The sequence below is a fragment of the Rhinoderma darwinii genome, chromosome 5 (genome assembly GCF_050947455.1).
Source record: "Rhinoderma darwinii isolate aRhiDar2 chromosome 5, aRhiDar2.hap1, whole genome shotgun sequence".
NCBI classification, from domain to species: Eukaryota; Metazoa; Chordata; class Amphibia; order Anura; family Rhinodermatidae; genus Rhinoderma; species Rhinoderma darwinii.
The window spans coordinates 38,064,313-38,085,580 of NC_134691.1; the positions used below are offsets into that span (position 1 = coordinate 38,064,313).

At 39.7% G+C, this 21,268-nt stretch overlaps 1 protein-coding gene across 2 annotated transcripts in view; it reads right to left on the minus strand.

Annotated features, from left to right (window-relative positions):
* Positions 1–19,026, minus strand: part of OXR1 (oxidation resistance 1) — a 531,616-nt gene extending 512,590 nt beyond the window's left edge. The window contains exon 1 of one of the 2 annotated variants that reach the window (XM_075825829.1): positions 18,850–19,026. The gene's annotated coding sequence lies outside the window, so the exon portion shown is untranslated. The remainder of the gene's footprint in view (positions 1–18,849) is intronic. The other variant, XM_075825830.1, reaches the window with a different exon arrangement.
* Between the last annotated feature and the right edge of the window lie 2,242 nt (positions 19,027–21,268).

The following is a 21,268-nucleotide window of genomic DNA, read 5'->3' on the forward strand; positions in this document are numbered from 1 at the left end:
ATATGGTGCGCGGCTGCGTGATTTTCACGCAGCCGGCATCATGATGACACTGCTTTTATGTTTACAAACAGAAAAGCACGTGGTGCTTTTCTGTTTCCATTCATTGTTTGTACTACTGTTGCACGAATCACGGGCGGCACCCGGAAATGCTTCTGTGTGCCTAGTGCGATTTGCACGCACCCATTACCTTCAATGGGTGCGTGCAGCTCGAAACACGGGCAAATATAGGACATGTCATGAGTTTCACGCAGCGCACATACGCTGCGTTAAATTCACTGACAGTCTGAACGGCCCCATTCACTAACATAGGTCCGTGCGACGCGCGTGATTTCCACGCGCGTAGCACGGACGTATTATACATTCGTGTGAATAAGGCCTAAGACTAAGTATGTGCATGATATCTGTACAGGGCCTCACAGAGTCCCTGTGGATCCGTACTACGAAGCTGTAGACAGTCCATGAGCCACTGTATGGTATATCCATACAGCAACATATTACAGAGATATTTTCCCCTAGAATCATTGTCATGTGAAGGAGTCATTCAATGTAACACGTCATACATAATCTGAAGAAAAATCCTCCATATGTCTCTGTATGAAATCGGAGGCATACAATGGTACAGTGCCACGTGTGCTGTATTTTGGCTCTATACCACTTGGACCCTATCATTCCTGAACTGATGCCTGTAAACCCAGCACGACATGTATGGTTGGTCAAAGGGGACTGAAGAGGGTCAGCAGTACAGGAAAAAGTGGTCAAGAGCAATCTTTATTGATTGAGAAATTAAGCATGGCCAGAAACTAAAAAGAAAAGGGCAAAAGTAAACCAGGATCATACAGGCATCTGAATAAAAATGAGCGCTAAAGTATGCATTCATTGATTGGATTGTTCCGTCCACTGTTTAACCCATTGCTGCCACAGCCGTTTTTCATTTTTTTATTTACTTTTTCCTACCCGACTTCCAAAAGCAGTAATTTTTTTATTTTTCCGTTATGAAGGCTATTTTTTGTGGGACGAGTTATAGTTTTAAATTTCAACATTGATTGTACCACATAATGTACTGGGTGACTTTAAAAACTACTTTGTGGGGTAAAAAAAAACCTGTAAAAACTACATGCTAACTTTATTTTGTGGGTAAATACAAATACGGCAATACCAAATTTATATATATTTTTTTATGTTTTACTACTTTTACAAAATAAAAACTATCTGTACTTTGAGTTATTATAGTGCAAAATTTATTCCTACAGGTAATAAGTATAAACGACTCAAATTAAACCCCACATGGCTTACACCTTCTGTGAAAGGGGCAATACATGACAAAAAAAGGGCATTTAAAAAATACAAATCTGAGGGTACAGCTGTAGCCTTTGTAAAATATAAAGAGCTTAATAAAATCTGTAAAAATGTAATAAAATTAGCAAAAATACAAAATGAAAGGCAGGTGGCCAAGGATAGTAAAACAAATCCTAAAAAATTCTTCAAGCATATAAATGCAAAAAAGCCAAGGTCTGAACATGTAGGACCCCTAGATAATGGTAATGGGGAGTTGATCACAGGGGATCAAGAGAAGGCAGAGTTACTAAATGGGTTCTTTAGCTCTGTATATACAACTGAAGAAAGAGCAGCTGATGTAGCCGGTGCCAGTGCTGTTAATATATCGGCTGATATACTGAATTGGATGAATGTAGAGATGGTCCAAGCTAAATTAAATAAAATAAATGTGCACAAGGCTCCGGGACCAGATGGGTTACACCCTAGAATTCTTAAAGAGCTTAGTTCAGTTATTTCTGTCCCCCTTTTCATAATATTCAGAGAATCTCTAGTGACTGGTATAGTGCCAAGGGACTGGCGCAGGGCAAATGTGGTGCCTATTTTCAAAAAGGGCTCTAGGTCTTCCCCGGGTAATTATAGACCAGTAAGCTTAACATCCATCGTGGGGAAAATGTTTGAGGGGCTATTGAGGGACTATATACAGGATTATGTGACAATAAATAGCATTATAAGTGACAGCCAGCATGGTTTTACTAAGGACAGAAGTTGTCAAACTAACCTAATCTGTTTTTATGAAGAGGTAAGCAGAAGTCTAGACAGAGGGGCCGCTGTGGATTTAGTGTTTTTGGACTTTGCAAAGGCATTTGACACTGTCCCCCATAGACGCCTAATGGGTAAATTACAGACTATAGGTTTAGAAAATATAGTTTGTAATTGGATTGAGAATTGGCTCAAGGACCGTATCCAGAGAGTTGTGGTCAATGATTCCTTCTCTGAATGGTCACCGGTTATAAGTGGTGTACCCCAGGGTTCAGTGCTGGGACCACTATTATTCAACTTATTTATTAATGATATAGAGGATGGGATTAATAGCACTATTTCTATTTTTGCAGATGACACCAAGCTATGTAATATAGTTCAGACTATGGAAGATGTTCATGAATTACAGGCAGATTTAAACAAACTAAGTGTTTGGGCGTCCACTTGGCAGATGAAGTTTAATGTAGATAAATGTAAAGTTATGCATCTGGGTACCAACAACCTGCATGCATCATATGTCCTAGGGGGAGCTACACTGGCGGATTCACTTGTTGAGAAGGATCTGGGTGTTCTTGTAAATCATAAACTCAATAACAGCATGCAGTGTCAATCAGCTGCTTCAAAGGCCAGCAAGATATTGTCGTGTATTAAAAGAGGCATGGACTCGCGGGACAGAGATGTAATATTGCCACTTTACAAAGCATTAGTGAGGCCCCATCTAGAATATGCAGTTCAGTTCTGGGCTCCAGTTCATAGAAAGGATGCCCTGGAGTTGGAAAAAATACAAAGAAGAGCAACGAAGCTAATAAGGGGCATGGAGAATTTAAGTTATGAGAAAAGATTGAAAGAATTAAACCTATTTAGCCTTGAAAAAAGACGACTAAGGGGGGACATGATTAACTTATATAAATATATTAATGGCACATACAAAAAATATGGTGATATCCTGTTCCTTGTAAAACCCCCTCAAAAAACAAGGGGGCACTCCCTCCGTCTGGAGAAAAAAAGGTTCAAGCTGCAGAGGCGACAAGGCTTCTTTACAGTAAGAACGGTGAATTTATGGAATAGCCTACCGCAGGAGCTGGTCACAGCAGGGACAGTAGATGGCTTTAAAAAAGGGTTAGATAATTTCCTAGAACAAAAAAATATTAGCTCCTATGTGTAGAAATTTTTCCTTCCCTTTTCCCTTCCCTTGGTTGGACTTGATGGACATGTGTCTTTTTTCAGCCGTACTAACTATGTAACTATGTAACTATGTAACTATGTAACTATGTAAAAAATTTTAATTTGTTCAGGGTCGCCATATTCTGAGATCCATAACGTTTTTCTTTTTCCATCCATTGAACAGTGTGAGGGCTTGTTTTTTTTTGTGGAGCAAGGTGTAGTTTTTATTGTTACCATTTTGGAGTTCATGCAACTTTTTCATCACTTTTTATTCCATTTTTTGGGGGGAGGTGAGGTGACAAAAAAATGACAAATCTGGCATGTTTTTGTTTTTTGTTTGTTTTTCTATTATGGCATTCACACTGCATGTTAAATAATGTTGTATTGTTATAGTAACGACTTTTATGGAAGCAGAGATACTAATTATGTTTATTCTGGCAGGGCTTAATAGGAGGACCAATATGGCAGACCTACTGGGCCTTTATTGGACCTTCATTCGATAGCTGGTTGAAACGCTTTTCAGCCTGCAATTGTATGCAGTAATCCCCCCATTGATAACCTGCAAGAAGGCACGAGGAGCTGGGAATGAGTCAGTAGCTCCCAGGGGCACATGGAATTTCTCAGTAAGATTCAACAGATACAATCCAATTTTACCCTGAGAATAGATAAATGGGCTGCACATTGACTTGATGTGCATTGTTAATATACTTGTAATGACGGGGTAGGGAGACAGACAGGTGAGCCCTAATCTACCCGCCACTCAGTCCCTGCCTACTTGCAACGGCCCGTCCTAGGCGACGGCGTACAACTGGGCGACGGTCCCTACGCTCAATAAGTGCATGACAGACAAACAGACAAGGGTACACAGAAGCTAAGGGAAATGGGGCAGTTGTCCACGGCAACACAGTGAGCAACAAGAGTAGTGAACGAGCCGAGTCAAACCAGGAGTGTACGAGGTACCAAACACAGAGCAGGAGAGTAGTGAACGAGTCGAGTCAAACCAGGAGTGTACGAGGTACAAATCGCAGAGCAGGAGCATAGTCAGTAAAGCCAGGGTCAAAAATGAAGCAAGGTCAATAATGATAGCAGGAGCAGCAGAGCCAGGAAACAGAAAAGAATCACAGGCAAAGGAGGAGCAGGAAATGCAGGTATAAATAGACAGAGGGCGGGAGCTAGCTCCGTCTAGCCAGGCTGTGATAGGCTCTCCCACTCTTCAGCCTCCCAGCCTGACTGGTAGAAGGAGTGGTCACTCTCTCAGACTTAGGAGCAGGTGCAGATGATTACCCACGGGCGTCGACAACTTTACAATACTATTGAAGTCACAGAAGTGTTATATGCAACATATTAATGGATATACTCTAAGTCATGTTGAATTTGTTCCTACAATGAGGCTCGGTTTATTAAATGTTCAGTAGAGATAAGTGAATTTACCAAAATTAGTTACGGGTCCAATTTGATCTAAATTGGCTGTCCAATTTGATTAGGTTCGAAAGAATTTGCAGGAAATTGTAATTCCGCCGATTGGTCTGAAACGCGTGTCTGACTCTCTGATGTCTTCTAGGACTGTATCCAATCCCTTTCAAGCCCTTTAACACCAAGCCAACATTAGTCATGTCATCCACCTAAACCCCTCATGATTGGCTGTGCTAGAGGAAGGGATAAGTTAGTTAATGTGGAGAACAAACATACTGCATGACATTACGTTCTATTAATGTACTGTATGACGCAAAGTGAACATTTTTTAGAAACTTGAGTCTTGTCCGCACCTTAGCTTGAACTATGTATATAGTTGTTGTGTAGCAGTGAATGTGTCTGATAGACTTCCATATACAATAACTTTCCATACACTAGAAATTTAAGATGAACGTTTTCTGAACAACTTGTCCTTTCTTATCGGTCCGTGAAGGTTGTGGTTCTGTACCACAGCCATAAGTTAAGGGGGGGGGGGGGGTTGATGGGATGCACATCTGTTGCTTGCTACCCATGACTTTCTAAGTATTGCCAAGACCAGCTTTAGACCACTGGCGTGACATTGTATAAGTAAAAAGAGAATACTGTAAATGTAAAATGGGCAAATAATACAATATTTTAAGTGATTCACAGATATCAGTTTATTACAGGGAATCTTCCCACCTAACACTGCAATAACTAAGCTTTTATATATGTATAAAATAACGATATTTATGTAAACTCGTCTCTAACCGTTCTGATGATGCAGCAAATTGTCACCGTTCCATTAATTTCTCACAGAATTAACCATAAGTAATAAATCCGGCAGAAAATTAATCCAAAGGAAACAGTGAAACCAGTTAATATGAGAAATGAGTCAGGTTTGAATTAAAATCCATGACCAGAAAATAAAAACATAGTTACATGTGTTCAAATGAGTGTAAACTGAATGTAAGCGCATACGCACTGTAAGGGTATGTGCACACACAAACTAAAAAACGTCTGAAAATACGGAGCTGTTTTCAAGGGAAAACAGCTCCTGATTTTCAGACGGTTTTTAAGACACTCGCGATTTTCATGGCGTTTTTTACGGCCATTTCTGGAGCTGTTTTTCTATGGAGTCTATGAAAAATGGCTCCAAGAAGAAGTGACATGCAAAAAAAAACAAAACGCCCCGTCGGATCAGAATGCCGTTTTTCCCATTGAAATCAATGGGCAGATGTTTGGCGGAGTTCTGACGTTTTTAGGGATATTTACGGCCCAAAAAATGGCTGAAAACGCTGCGTGTGAACATACCCTAACAAATATAAATGCATGGGTCTGCATATTTAATAGGAGATGTCCACTCTCTATTTAACACAATAAAAGTCAAGTTAAAGTTTCCTACATCTGTAGATAGATAAATATAAGACAGATAGATAAATAAATATAAGACAAACAGATAGATAAATAGATAGATAAATAGATACATATAAGACAAACACATAAATAGATACATATAAGACAAACAGATAGATAAATAGAAACATATAAGACAAACATAGATAAATAGATAAACAAATAAATAGATATGCGATAGATAGATAGATAGATAGATAGATAGATAGATAGATAGATAGATAGATAGATAGATAGATAGATAGATAGATAGATAGATAGATAGATAGATAGATAGGTGGGCTTAAACAATTTGATCAAAATGTGCACTTAGAACCTCCCTATTGTAAGTAGATTTAGCAGTAATGCATATTTATTTATATTTAGCGGCTTAGGTGGCATTAGTGTTCGCAGTGTGCTGTCGCAATTTTCTTGTGTGCTAGATAGATGATAGATAGATAGATAGATAGATAGATAGATAGATAGATAGATAGATAGATAGATAGATAGATAGATAGATAGATAGATAGATAGATAGATAGAGAGAGATAGATAGATAGCAAATCCAAAGTCTAGCAGCACAAGCAACGTGTGGGTGCAAAAGTCCTGGGAAACAGGCCAAGGGTAAAGGTAAAGACAAAAAATGCCAGCAGCACTCCGTAGAATTTAGTGAAAAAAAGTGGGGTACTTTATTACACTTGGTGCAACATTTCAGCTGCTATCGCTGGAGCATTTCTCAAGGCTTGAGAAAGGCTCCAGCGATAAGAGCTGAGACGTTGCACCAAGGGTAATAAAGTACCAAGCTCAGAACATATATACAGCACCAGAACACAGATCAGTATATAAATACAACATCAGAACCAAGCTCAGTACATAGATACAGCACCGGAACAAAGCTCAGTACATAAATACAGCACAAGAACAAAGCTCAGTACATATATACAATAACAGAACAAAGCACAATACATAAATACAAAACCAGAACCAAGCTCAGTACATAAATACAACACCAGAACCAAGCTCAGTACATAAATACAACACCAGAATCAAGCTCAGAACACATATACAGCAACAGAATCAAGCTCAGTACATATATACAGCAACAGAACCAAGCTCAATAGATAAATACAGCACCAGAACAAGGCTCAATGGATAAATACAGCCCCAGAACCAAGCTCAGTACAGAAATACAGCACCAGAACAAAGCTCAGTACATATATTTCATCACCAGAACAAAGCTCAGTACAGAAATACAGCCACAAAACCAAGCTCAGTACATAAATACAACCTAAGAACAAAGCTCAGTACATAAATACAGCACCAGAACAAAGCTCAGTACATATATACAGCATCAGAACAAAGCTCAGCACATATATACAGTACCAGAACAAAGCTCAGTACATATATACAGCATCAGAACAAAGCTCAGCACATATATACAGTACCAGAACAAAGCTCAGTACATATATACAGCATCAGAACAAAGCTCAGCACATATATACAGCACCAGAACAAAGCTCAGTACATATATACAGCACCAGAACAAAGCTCAGTATATATATATATATATATATATATATATATATATATATATATATATATATATATATATTTAGTTGTAGACCCTGGACACTGGAGCAGGCTATTATAATGAAATAATTCAAAATTTTTCTGGTTGATTACATGATTAAAAATTATTCATATTTGTGTTTTAGGGAGTTCTATTTTTCTCCAATTCCTTAATAGCTTCTCTTACATAAGTGTAGTAATAATGTGTCTTGTCTCGTCTCTGCAGCTTGAATAACAAAATACTGATTGTAGTGAGTCTAACAATGTCTAGTGGAACCAGTAGAATGTATATTTTATTGCAAAGGAAAGTAGGATGAAGCAAGACACATTCATTTCCACAGTCCTGCAGCAGGTGCATGGTCTGAGAGACCCCTGCAGCGCCACCACAGGGGAAATGAAGCATTACACAATCTTTGGTATATACTTTAAATGCACGTCCTGTACATGTTGGGCCCTCCAGAGTGAGAGAAAATTTTGTAGCTGCTCACCGCTCTGGATAATAGATGGGAGTCCTGAAAGCGACTACAGAGAACGAGAGGTAATTATCAAACTTATATTGGAATCAATGTGAGGCAGAACCGTAGCAAGGCTTTTCTTTACCCGGGAAAAAGGTTCAGCTTGCTGTCCCCAAATATCCTGACTAAGGCAAAGTGGCTTGTTGACACTTCCCCTGACACCCATCATCCACAGCGTCTTCCCTGAAAGTCCCCCTCACAAGTAATGCCCTGGATGTGAGGTCTAGAGATGGATACATTCTCTAACTGTGTAACTGTTATTTGAGCTTCCATAAAGCATTGCGCTCTGACCAGTGGGATTCAGAATTTGGCTTTAGTGGGAAGTTATAAAGGGGTTTTCTCACCATGGACATTTATGACATATACACATGCTACGCTGCTCCCGTAACTGCCATTCACTACTATGACGGTTACAGAAACAGCGTTGCTCAGCAAGCTACACTGTTTTTTTCTTCAAGGTCGGATATCACACGCTTCAGCCACAATACAGAGAGGTAAAGCGGGGTTTAGGGTGCCCCGTTCTAGAGATAGGTGCAGGTCCCAGAGGTGGGACCCGCACCTATCTGACATTTATGACATAACCTGTGGATATGTCAAAAATGTCCCTGATAGTAAAACCCCTTTAATGTTTAATTGGCTTCCATACATACCAAATATATTTGAAATATTTAACTTGACCTCTGATCTGGCAGATTTAGAAGAGGTTAAGAAAACGAAAATCTCGTTTAGCTCCGTAATCTCGCGAGATTACGTGTGGCTTGCTGCAATCTCAAAGAAAAGAGTCAGAAGTGTCAGGATTCTGAGTACACATGACGTCCAGGCTGGAGGTCATGTGTATTCATTATCAGGACACTTGTGTATGTGGCTGCACATCGTTTTAGTAAGAACGCTGTGCTGCTTGTAAATGAATGGAGATGAGTGTATGACGCTGACTGGTCACTGATTGGTCAGCGTCATACACATAAACACGCCCAGTTAAAAGCACAATACACGCCCAGTTGGACATAACGAAAAAAAAACGCCCAGTTGTCCATTTCAAAGCTCATTTGCATAAATATAAAAATGGTCATAACTTGGCCAAAAATGAACGTTTTTTAAAAAAAAAAACGTTACTGTTATCTAAATTGCAACGCCGATCACATGCAATAGGAGATAGGGATTTGAGAATCTGGTGACAGAGCCTCTTTAATATGTATAAATAAGTGATAAAAATCGGATTAAATCATATTTCATTTTCTGATGAACATAACATCTGTTAAAATTATTTTATATGAACACTAAACATTCTGAAAAAAATGTACAACAAATGAAATGTTGCAAGTTTACCCTGCACAGCAATTTATAAGCTGGTGTTGGTTTGATGTTTTATTACAATAGTGCCTACTAAGCAGTTTACTCTGCAGAAGTACAAGAGAATAAATGTATAGAGAGCTATATTTACAATTGCTGCTGCTCTAGGCACTCCGTGTAAATATAAATTATAAATTGTGCTCCCAACATGTTTGTACAACATTTCCCAATGCTTCTCATCCATTATTTTAAGGAGAAAATGAGGAGGGTAAATACGACTGAGAACAAAAAAGAATCCAGCACTAGCAAAAGACATATGTCCTTCTATTACTATAACAAAGCTGCCCAGACCTACCCGGTGAGCATGTGTGCCTAGATTCTTTATAGGATATCTGGAATCTGGAAGGTGCTAGATTATCAGATATTCTGGATTATTGGACTGACATAGAAAAGAATATCAAACTCATTTGTAAGAGACAAACTAGAGTAGGAAAGCCCATAATAAACTGGCAATACAAAATCTGACATTATAAGTAAATTTTTTTAATCAAAGTCAATTTCCAATTTGCTCTGTCTGCTCAGTCTTTTGCTTTTATCATAAACAATATACATTATATTGCTAGTCTGCTCTGCAAACAAATGCCAGATTAGCAAACTTTCTCAATTATGGGATGATGGATTTTCTATAAAATAGATGGATCAATGGATAAATATAAGACAGATAGATAGATAGATAGATAGATAGATAGATAGATAGATACAGTGGCGTAACTACCGCCGTAACAGCAGTAGCGGCTGCTACGGGGCCCGTGGCATGAGGGGGCCCGTGTCACCCGCCGGCCGGAGGCTCCGCTAGCAGCCGCTATGGCTACTACAGCGGGACGCCACTGAACACTACGGCAGAGCAGGTAGGTATCTCCCCGCTCTGCCATTAAACAAAAGACATGTATCCCCTATCCACAGGATAGGGGATACATGTGTGATCGCTGGCAGCGATAGGGAGAACGGGGGACTGAAAGTCCCCTGAAGTTCTCCAACACAAACCTCGGACTTCCGGGGTCTGTGTCGGCAGCTCCGGAGAAATGAATGGAGCGCCGGTCCCGCTTGTGCGGATGCGTGACCAGCGCTCCTTTCATTCTTAGTGAGCTGCCGACACAGACGCCGGAAGTCAGAGGTATGTCATGGAGAACTTCAGGGGACTTTCAGTCCCCCGTTCTCCCTATCGCTGCCAGCGATCACACATGTATCCACTGTACATGTCTTTTATTAGGACACACTGTAGGTCGCATTTTTTTGGGAGGGGGGACGCTGTATGGCGTTCCCTACAGGGGGGCTGTATAGCGTTCCCTACAGGGGGGGCTGTATGGCGTTCCCTACAGGGGGGGCTGTATGGCGTTCCCTACAGGGGGGGCTGTATGGCGTTCCCTACAGGGACGACGACGCTGTATGGCGTTCCCTACAGGGGGGGACGCTGTATGGCGTTCCCTACAGGGGGGGGCTTATGGCGTTCTCTACATGGGGGGGCTGTATGGCGTTCCCTACAGGGGGAGGCTGTATGGCGTTCCCTACAGACCCCCCTGTAGGGAACGCCATACAGACTCCCTGTAGGTAACGCCATACAGCCCCCCTGTAGATAACGCCATACAGCCCCCCTCTAGATAACGCCATACAGCCCCCTCTGTAGATAGCGCCATACAGTCCCCCCTGTAGATAGCGCCATACAGCCCCCTTGTAGATAGCGCCATACAGCACCCCTGTAGATAGCGCCATATAGCCCCCCTGTAGATAGCGCCATACAGCCCCCCCTGTAGATAGTGCCATACAGTCCCCCCTGTAGGGAACGCCATACAGTCCCCCCTGTAGGGAACGCCATACAGTCCCCCCTGTAGGGAACGCCATATACCCCCCCTGTAGGGAACGCCATAGAGTCCCCCCGTAGATAACGCCATACAGTCCCCCCGTAGATAACGCCATACAGCCCCCTCTGTAGATAGCGCCATACAGACCCCACTGTAGATATCTACAAAGGGGGCTGTATGGCGTTATCTACAGGGGGGGGTTTGTAAAAAAGGCACTATCTACAAGGGGGGGGGGGTTGTGTGGCACCCGGGGGGGGGGGCCCAGTCAAAAGTTTGCTATGGGGCCCAGTCTTTCCTAGTTACGCCCCTGGATAGATATGCAATAGGTAGATAGATAGATAGATAGATAGATAGATAGATAGATAGATAGATAGATAGATAGATAGATAGATAGATAGATAGATAGATAGATAGATAGATAGATAGATAGATAGATAGATAGATAGATAAATAAATAGATAGACAGCATGGAATTGTTGAAAAGCCAAATCTACATCCTACTGAGTTTACCTTCAGTCCTATTTAAAACCACAGATATTATGTGTTATCAAGAGCTTATAAAGAGGTGATATCACAATGTGTATGTCAACCAATAAATTTTATCAATAAATAAATGTAAATAAAGCAAAATAATATTATACCCAATAAAACTGAATGAGATGCAATGAGATCTGTGAACATCCCTCTAGTACTGCAAGTAATACATTGTCCATATCACACTGAATACAACAAACACATTCATTAGTCTTATACGGAGCCTCTCACTAGCGAATCTAATGGTCTTCATTACATGTGATTCATGCAGCAAACATAAGAATAACATGGACACATCAATATAAAGGAACATATAATAAAAAGATAATGTATGGAAGCGTCAGGCAGAATATTAATGTAATTGAAGAGTTGTTAGGAAAACAATGGTTAGACTATTTTAGAAATATCCCCATTTGTCTGAGCAAAACTAAAAATCTCCTGCTTTGTTTTTCTTATAAAGAATTTCAAAGACAATTAGGGAAGCTGCCAATAAAATATTTATGTTCATATCTCAACAATAACAAACTTCACTACCCGTCAGATTGTAAAATGAGATAATAAATACTGACAAGTGGCTTAGAGAAGACCAATAATTCTCATTACTTCTTCAGTATATTTGAAAACGTTAGCAAATGAAATCACTAAATTGTATCTAAAAAGCTCCACAGTAGCACTATGTACAATATTCTGTTATAATGAGATAGATATGAGATAGATAGATAGATAGATAGATAGATAGATAGATAGATAGATAGATAGATAGATAGATAGATAGATAGATAGATAGATAGATAGATAGATACAGCAAAACAGAAAGTCCAGCAGCACCGGAAAATATGTGGGTGCAAGCCCTGGGGAGCAGACCAAGATCCCAGCTATACAGTAATCCAAAAAACAGGCAGCACATCGTAGTTGAAGTGTAAAAAATGAGGGTACTTTAAAGTACCCTCATTTTTTACACTTCAACTATGGTGTGCTGCCTGTTTTTTGGATTACTAGATAGATAGATAGTCCCAGTTCTGGCTGTATGTGCAGTGTAGGTTCCCACCTCATAGAGGTCGCCTTGTCGTGGCAGGTGGGCTCACACAATTTGATCAAAATGTGCGCTAAGAACCTCCCTATTGTAAGTAGATTTAGCAGTAATGCATATTTATTTATATTTAGTGGCTCAGATGGCATTAGTGTTCGCAGTGTGCTGTTACAATTTTCTTGTGTGATAGATAGATAGATAGATAGATAGATAGATAGATAGATAGATAGATAGATAGATAGATAGATAGATAGATAGATAGATAGATAGATAGATAGATAGATAGATAGATATGAGATAGAGAGATAGAGAGATAGATAGATAGATAGATAGATAGATAGATAGATAGATAGATAGATAGATAGATAGATAGATAGATAGATAGATAGATAGATAGATAGATAGATAGATAGAGTTAGGTCCAGAAATATTTAGACAGTGACACAATCTTCATGATTTGGGCTCTGCTGCCACCACATTGGAAAACAACTGAGATGCAATTGAAGTTTAGACTTTCAGGTTTAATTCAAGGGGTTGAACAAAAATATCCTGTGAAATGTTTAGGAATTGCAGTCATTTTTCTACACAGTCTCCTCATTTCAGGGGCTCAAAAGTAATTGGACAAAGTAACATTACCATAAATAAAATATGTTTTTTTAATACTTTGTAGAGAATCCTTTGCAGGCAATGACTGCCTGAAGTCTAGAACCCATGGACATCACCACACGCTGGGTTCTCTCCTTTGTGATGCTTTGCCCGGCCTTTACTGCAGCTGTCTTCAGTTGTTTCTTGTTTGTGGGTCTTTCTGCCTTAAGTTTTGTCTTAAGCAAGTGAAATGCAGCTCGATCGGGTTGAAACCTGGTGACTTGGCCATTGCAGAATATTCCACTTCTTTGCCTTAAAAATTTCCTGCGTTGCTTTCGCAGTATGTTTTGGGTCATTGTCCATCTGTACTGTGAAGCGACGTCTAATCAACCTTGCTGCATTTGGTTGAATCTGAGCAGAAAGTAAATCCCTGAACACATCAGAATTTATCCGGCTGCTTCTGTCTTCAGTCACATCATCAATAAACACTGGTGACCCAGTGCCTTTGGCAGCCATGCATGGCCATGTCATCACACTGCCTCCACCATGCCATCACACTGCCCCCACCATGCCATCACACTGCCCCCACCATGTTTTACAGAGGATGTGGTGGCTTTGGATCATGAGCCATTCCAAGCCTTCTCCATACTTTTTTCCTCCCATCATTCTGGAACAGGTTGATCTTAGTTTCATCTGATTCTGTTCCAGAACTGGGCGGCTTCTTTAGATGTTGTTTGGCAAAGTCTAATCTGGCCTTTCTATTTTTGAGGTTGATTAATGGTTTGCACCTTGTGGTGAACCCTCTGTATTTGCTCTCATGAAGTCTTCTCTTTATGGTAGACTTAGATACTGATACACCTACTTCCAGGAGAGTGTTCTTCACTTGGGTAGATGTTGTGAAGGGGTTTTTCTACACCATGGAAAGGATTCTGTGATTATTCCCCACTTTTGTCTTCTGTGGACGTCCCGGCCTTTTGGAGATCACGAGACCACCAGTGTGTTTTTTTCAAAGGATGTACCAAACTGTTGATTTGGCCACTCCTAACATTTGTGACATCTCTCTGATGGATTTCTTAATTTTTTTCAGCCTAACAATGGTCTGTTTCACTTGCATTGAGAGCTCCTTTGACCTCATGTTGTGGGTTCACAGCAACAGCTTCCAAATGCAAATACCACACCTGGAGTTAAATCCAGACCTTTTAACTGCTTAATTGATGATGGACAAGGGAACAGCCCGTGCAGCACATTAAATAGCTTTTGAGATAATTGTCCAATTACCTTTGGTCCCTTGAAAAAGAGGCAGCAACAAGTTAAAGAGCTGCAATTCCTAAATCCTTCCTCAAATTAGGATGTGAATACTCTCAAATTAAAACTGAGAGTCTGCACTTTAAGTCCATATTGATTATATAGCTCTATATTCAATATGTTTTGGTAAACAGCTAAAATGCCAAAACTTGTGTCACTCTCCAAATAATTCTGGACCTAACTGTAGATAGATATACTCATCAACATTGAAATTGCAACACCAACAAAGAAAAGCTTTGGAATTGTGGAAATCACAGGATGGATAGACATGTTAATGATATGCAAATGATTAAAAAATGGAAACAAAATATTCCAAACATCTTGATTTATTCAGTATCGAGTATGAACGCCACCCCGCAGAAATACACGCACTTACAGGCCTTGGCATGCCATCAATGAGGTTATTAATGGTCTGAGGAATGTTTGTTATGCCGTGTTCAATGCACTTGGACACACAAATCATCAAGATTGACTGCTGGCTGCTCCCTTTGCAATTGCCGACCAATGACGTCCCAGATGTGCTCAATGGGAGACAAGTTCGGAGACGCTGCAGGTCATGGTAGCACGTTTAGGCCACTCAAGCTGCTCACAGTAGCACAAGCAACATGCAACCTGAAGTTGTCCTGTTGAAAAATGGCTTCTCGGACACTTTGGAGAAACGGCCGTACCACTGGTTCTAAGACCAAATCAATATAACGCTGAACTGTTAGTGTACCTGAAATGAAGACTAGAGGGGTCCAGCTACCATACATTATGCCACCCCACACCATAATCCCGGGAGTAGGACTGGTTTCATGTTCCCTTGTGAAGGCCTCTTCATGGCATTGCCAACGTGGTCTTCAGACCAATTTCTGGCTGTCATTGCATCCAAGAAAAAAAGAGAGACTCATCGCTGAAGAGGATAGACCTCCATTCCAGCCTCCATTGCCATCTTGCTGTACACCATGATAGCCTTTGAGAGCAGTGGCATATGATCAATGGAAAATCTGTAGCTAGACGTCTGGCTCATAGCCCAATGTCGTGCAAACGCCTTCTGATGGTTTGTGTCAATACTGGTTGCCGCCCTAGGCTTGGGATGTGACATCTAATTTCACTTGCAGTACAGAATGGATCACCATGCGCCATTCTGCCATCTATCCGTCCGTGCAATGTTTCACCTCCGTGCAACTCTTGCTGTTATTCCCATTCATTGTTGTTCTCCCAAACTCCGGGATATGCAACGCTGAACAGTGCTGACATATCAGCCTAGGCACGTAGCGATCTGCCGGAGTGATAAACAAAGGTCTCTCAGTTCAAAGATTCTGTCCCAAACAGTTTGTGACAAGTGGTGATAACTGGCACGTCCTACGAACAGGAAACATTGCACAATCATTCCGCACCACCTCATCCGATTTTTGAGGTTTCATGTGGTTAAAAAAAACGTTGCTTTCAATCCAGCTTTTATGCCCCTCTACATGCTACAGATTGGAGCTCCGTGCTTAAAAATTTGATAATTTGAAGATCTTAGCGACACCTGCTACTTCCTCGATTTGCATAACCTTGTCCTTCTTGGCATTCGTTGCCATTTCAATGTTTAGGAGTGTAGATAGATAGATAGATAGATAGATAGATAGATAGATAGATAGATAGATAGATAGATAGATAGATAGATAGATAGATAGATAGATAGATGATAGATAGATAGATAGATAGATAGATAGATAGATAGATAGATAGATAGATAGATAGATAGATAGATAGATAGATAGATAGATAGATAGATAGATAGATATGAAATAGATAGATAGATGGATGCATGGATGGATAGATAGAGAGATAGATAGATAGATAGATAGATAGATAGATAGATAGATAGATAGATAGATAGATAGATAGATAGATAGATAGATAGATAGATAGATAGATAGATAGATAGATAGATAGATAGATAGATAGATAGATAGACAGATAGATAGATAGATAGATAGATAGATAGATGATAGATAGATAGATAGATAGATAGATAGATAGATAGATAGATAGATAGATAGATAGATAGATAGATAGATAGATAGATAGATAGATAGATAGATAGTAGATCTGTAAATTCTATCCCCTTGATTAGGCCAGAAAATCCAATTAAAAATAAAATGGAGAAAATAAGCCAGTAAGTAATCTAATCTGTGATAAATAGGATTTCAGGTGCGGCTTGATTTATAAAATGAACTGGAAAGGTTAAGCAATTCATAAACATTGATTTCTGAACTGGAATTAGTCTAAGGGAAATATTTATAAGGCAGGAGAAGTAATGCCAGACTGGAGGATATTGAATATGAAAAAGCTCTTACCATAAAATGTCTAGATGAGACTGATGTAGCAGAGCTGAATTTGCTCGTTTACTTTTTTTGCATGTGCATTGCGATAACTCATTGGGATAAGTTAATGAAAATTGTTTGAGTGAAGTTCTATATAAAACCACAAATACCCCATAGTGATATAACAAGGCGTTTTGTCGAGAAAACAAACTCAACTCTGCTACATCTGCAGGTTTGTTCGTTTTTTGCATTTGTGGAAAACATTGCCTCTGGGAGGGGATAATATTATATAATTTTTAAATGATGATAATAATAATAATAATAATAATAATAATAATAATAATAATAATAATAATAATAATAATAATTGTTTGCATTACTTTTTATAGGTGACTGCAAACGTTGTTCACCATCATATTTAATATCATAGAAAAGATAGAATATATGCAATACATAGATTTCAATTTGTTACTTTCTAACTCTTTGTGTCTGCATCATGTGTCATACATTTCTATGTTAAGATAATATAGTAAATTTTTACTGTTATTTCACAATAAGTTGTACTAAATCACAAACTCAGCTCTCCTACACGTACATAACAAAGGGACCTGAGCTGTCTAACTAGTTAACCAATATAAAAAGCTTTCTCACAACTCCAATTCTCGTTCAACACCCTACTACTCCTACATCTGACTGAATCAGCTCTGCTAGTTTATCCATTGAAAACATCTATAATTCTTTATTTTTAACTTTTAAAAAAAAAAAGTAACACATATTTTTATGGAATTCAACTGTGAATAAAATAATAACAACTACTACCCCCACTATTACCATAATATGTTTGCACTATTATATATTTTTTAATTGTTTGCAAACAATGACGACCATTATCATTTTAACATGGAAATAAGAAAACACGTATATAGCGGCGCTGAATCTGCCATTGCACTTTTGGATCTGTGCTTCATGACAACTCTCCCAGTTAAGAGAATGAAGTAAGTTCAGCTGCAGTCCTATGTAAAACTACAAATATCACCTGTCATATTACCATTACCTGTACCAACTTTGTTATGTCCTTGTACATTGATCTTTATGTATTAAAAAGTTTCCAGCTTCTTTGATCTGGGCACAAACTCATTATCTCTACATATCTATGAATGACATTGTATCCAATATTCTATAAACAGTAAACAAATCCTCTCTGGACACAGATCTGTGGGTGGATTTTTTAATTTGCTGGTCTTTTCCCGCCAACCAGGGAACATTCTGTATTTACTAACCTCCCTCACTGGCACATTCTCCTGCCAGCTGTATTCTGCATCAGCATCTACTACTAGACGGTATCCAAAGCGCTGTCAGATAATGGGCACAGAACAATGGCACCAGTGTAGTCATCTCAACACATATACATATTTCAGTAGTCTGATCTGAATAAGAATAACCCAGCGCAGAGCAAAAGTGACTCTTATCCACTAGAATATCATAGGAGACAATTGATCTCTTGCCACAGGACTGTATAATGGGCACCCTCACCCCTGGGTGCAGGATCATCCTACTCCTCCTGCTGTTGTGTTTATCTTTGCAGTGGTCTTTCCACACTCTGACTAGATACATATATAACACTTGCCACATAAACCAACAAAAACTCCAGCACATGTATTATAACAAATGTTAATAAGCAGCAACCCTATAGATGATGCACTGTACACAGAGCCTCCCCCTGCCACACATCAGCACCAGGGGACTGGACAGCTCCCTGACATACACATTGCAGCTGTCCCATACAACACACCAGCTCTGGTGCTGCAGCATCACAACACATTCCCAATAATAAAGCAACTTACTGGTAATAAGCAGAAGGTTTGTCACCGTGTCCCAGCCTGCTCAGCTCTGCATTGCACATTGACAGCTTGCTCAAGGACTTTTGCATTGGATGAATTGTATCATCAGCAAGTGCATCCCGGCTCCACAGAGCACATCTAGACATGCTCAGTTTTCTGACCTTCTCAGACTGGGAACTACCAAGACTATGGCAGAAAGGAGGGGTAATCTGGATTCTACCATGGAGTGCTTCTAAAAATAGCACCTGCAAAAGGAACAGCTGGGGCTTAAAGAAACAGTAACCTGTCTGTAACTCTGAGTATCCTGGGTGACCTGATTAATTTGTCGGTCTTCTCCGATTAAGCACTTTGGGTCAATGACGCATTGAATTTGTAACGGGATTATGGTCAGGTGGACGGGCATTTGTTTGGATATTCAGTTGATATTGATACTTGTAGTGGTTGTTTTGTTCTTCTCTGCAGCTGTATAGAAGGAATCATGGATTTTTGTACAATATTTTCTATGCCACAGACATAAATCGGGTTCATATTGGGCATCTCTGTGACTTCTTACATCATTCATGTATTAGGTGTAGACACACATGACAAAGCTGCAAGAATAGGGTCTATACAGTGGCACACAGAGCCCCTATGGTCCATATTAAATACCTGTAGGCACTTTGTGTGCCACCGTATGGTACCTCCATGAGGCACTACAGTCAACCCTAGAAGCAATACTGCGTAATACAGCGTTCCAATCACACCCAAGTCATCGAATATATGTTAGCAGAAATTAGCGGGCGGTTGCAGTACTGCGTGCTGCGTCCACATTTTTTGCCCATAAGGAATAATTGAAGGCGTATTTTACTACGTATTTTGGTTGCCATGTAGCCCAATCATTAGTGGAAGGGTAAGAATTGCAGAGCTATACCGCTAGATGAAACCTTTGACACTTTTTGTAAAATAATTTAAAAAATACAAAATAAAAATCAGCATCAGATAGATGTAAAAATTGTGCTGCTCAGAGCATGTGTGACCTGCAGCGAAGGATTGACTATATCATAAAGATACATTGTGTCAAGATAATATTGGTTACTGAACTTTCCTTGATCAATAATTGTTGACCTATTTTTATAATATTACTGTTTTTTCTGTCATAGACTGATCATCAGGCATAGCTGGTACAATTTATTGTACAGGTCATTACGGATATGGATATATATTGTAAGCGTAAATAATTTGGATATATTGTTATTTTTTATTCCTTTTCCTGTGTTCTTTTCTTGTTTTTACACCTTGTTACATTTTATGTATATACACAATGTTACATTATATATATTATATTATAATGCCAAACACCAATGAGTCAGATCAGAAAAACTCCTAATGTCTCCCTGATGAACCTGACTTAGGGTGAAACGCGTAGGAGGAGGAGTTGCTTGCTGCACTCAGAAAATATTTAGGCATATTAGGGAATTTCCGGCTCTAAGTAGGTTTATCAGGTTTGAATGCAGACATGATAATAGATAGGACAGGGCACGAATGGTAGTGAACAATTGCACTACATGACAGAGTATGCCATGACCTAACACTGGCTACAGAGCACAGGAACCTATACCGATACCCCATTGACATCTATATGTTGTGTGTATATCAGTGTATGTTTCATAACAAATGTGTGATGTTCCATGTTTTTAACCAAACTTAATAAAAGCTAAGTTTTATAAATAAATCCTTCTTCTATATTATACTATAAGTGAAATTGGAAGGAACCAACGGGAACCAGCCCGGTATTGAATATCTGGGAATGTTATAAATATTATAATATATGTATTGGAGTGGAATAGCAGGGGTTTGAACTCAAGCAGCGGGAAGGCAAACCACAGGGAGACATGGACAGAGGAGATAAAGTGAAGGGGAGTGGAAAACACGAGTTGGGATAGCATAGGCTGCAGTAATATATACTATTTTGCTGAAAAATTTGTCTTGAAATTTTGCAGAGATTATTTGCAAAGATGTCCAAAAATATTTTCCTGTAATAAAAAAAAAAGTGGCAAATCAGAAAGCTGTATTTTTACTTTGCAGGTAGAAACAGCACCCTGCACCCACACTGTGCTCTGTATTGTCCTTTCTCCTACTGCCCGGGATAAGGGATATTTCAGGCATTAACAGTTATCACTGGCCATAAGTCCCTCCCCACCAGGTGCTCATCCAGCTGTTTCCGAACCTCCTGTGGATAGGTGATAAAAAGTTAAATTTGTTGGGGTACAATAGCTCGGGGTATGGTGGTCTCCCATCCCCGACAACAGGTGCTCATCTAGCTGTTTCCTTACATCCCATAAAGTAGTATGTAGCAGCAGTACGCATGCTCTGCTCCAATACACCTCCTCCTCAACATGAATATCCGGGAGGGGAGGGATGGGGTTTCCCATTTAGGCAATCA